Genomic DNA, 1,624 nt, shown 5'->3' with positions numbered 1-1,624 from the left:
GCCAATTTACATTATCGACTCCGTTGATAAAACCAAATTTTTGTATACTACTTCCCCACCGACGCAGCACCACAGTTTCTTTACAAACTATCCCGTTCATTCTTTTATTCAACTTGCACGACGTACAATCTACTTCAAACTTCAAATCTACTTCAAAGTATCAAACATTTGAAACATGCAGAGAAGACTCAGGATAGGCAAAGCAGAATGTCGAACTCGGATCGATGGGTTCTTAATACAGCTTCCGATATCAACTAGACTAACGAGACAAGATCCGGAAAAAGTCGGATTTTTAGAGTATGGACATAGTGGTACCCAGCAAAGCAACTGAAAGCTAACCGTTTTCAAGTGGTTTTTAGACCTAAATACCGTAAATTAGCGGGGCTAAGCTCAGAAACGCTATTTCTTATTGAACTAAAGCTTTAATTCTGCCTGTTTTCATTTTTTTTACAGCGGTAAGTTTGTAATATAAAGATGGGATATTGCGTCGTGTAATTGTTAGGAAATGTCCAACCTCTTTTTGGGAGATGGCCAAGTGTGCTGCTTTCCCAAAGCCTCTTCCGTAATACTCTTTACTTGAAGCTACAGGCAACCCAACAGATAAGACACTTAGCGTGAACTTTGGCTTTTTATCTTTCTAGCGTTCTAGTGCTGCTAAAAGAAACGGATTGGAATTAATTTTTCATGGGCAATTATATAATATGCCAGTGAAAACACTAACTACATGCGTACCTGATGCATCCGTGGAACCCCTTCATTTTGGAGTTTAGCCGAATCATTTAGAGCAATGCAATTTGGTGAAAAGGATGTCTTTTGTGTCGCTGAGGAAGTATCCGAAAATTCTATTTGGACATGATTAAATGCAAATGAATTTGATTTATTCATGATTGGTTCCAAGGAACAATTTGAAAAATGATCTCTTTAACTACAACTTTTTTTCCCACCGTAGGAGTGGGTTTTATGGCGTACTTAATTTTTTGATCATACTTTTTTATCGTAGTCAGATTGCATACTGAAGAGTATTAAATCCCCTGCTAAGCCTTTTATTATGTAGGCTTAGCCGAGAAAGACAATGGTGATATCGGCTTTCAAGTTTCAACAATGGCAATTCTCTGTAGTTCAAGCGCTATCAGAAAGTGTTGGCAAGAAACAACATGGTGCATTGCATATCTTATTTAATTTTCATTTCTTTTTTTTTGGTTCAAATTTACCGATGAAATCAGGACGACATCTTGTGTTGGATTCCAGTTAAGCTTCTTTTCAGATTAGCGGAGCTAATGTGTTTTTTGTGGTGTGAGTCAGTAATAGTCGTATCGACGATGATTGCGATCACAGGTGATACTAACGATAGTGGTGATGATGATGATGACCTTATTTTGATTATCACACCTTGTGTAAGCCAGTTGCCCTATCGCTAAAGGGTGACGAAACAAGTTGCAAAACGTTTTCTTGTGAACCGCGCACTGTTCACTGTGCAAAATATTTCTATACTATTTTAAAAATTGATTTAATATCCAGGGAGAATACCACGTGTCTTTAGGGTTAGGGTTGGTTGACTAACTTGACTAACATGCGGGGTCTAAAATTTCTTACTGCAATCTTCAGGTGTGAAGATTCGTAACTG

General features: G+C 37.8%; 1 long non-coding RNA gene across 1 annotated transcript in view; it reads right to left on the bottom strand.

Moving 5' to 3' along the window:
• LOC138011721 (uncharacterized) overlaps positions 1 to 812 on the bottom strand; it is an 11,667-nt gene extending 10,855 nt beyond the window's left edge. The window contains exons 1-2 of the long non-coding RNA XR_011124775.1: positions 733 to 812; positions 515 to 651 (exon numbers count right to left, since the gene is read on the bottom strand). This is a non-coding gene — a long non-coding RNA (uncharacterized lncRNA). The remainder of the gene's footprint in view (positions 1 to 514; positions 652 to 732) is intronic.
• Between the last annotated feature and the right edge of the window lie 812 nt (positions 813 to 1,624).

The sequence above is a fragment of the Montipora foliosa genome, chromosome 7, assembly GCF_036669935.1.
Source record: "Montipora foliosa isolate CH-2021 chromosome 7, ASM3666993v2, whole genome shotgun sequence".
NCBI classification, from domain to species: Eukaryota; Metazoa; Cnidaria; class Anthozoa; order Scleractinia; family Acroporidae; genus Montipora; species Montipora foliosa.
This window is presented reverse-complemented; position numbering and strand designations above follow the sequence as displayed.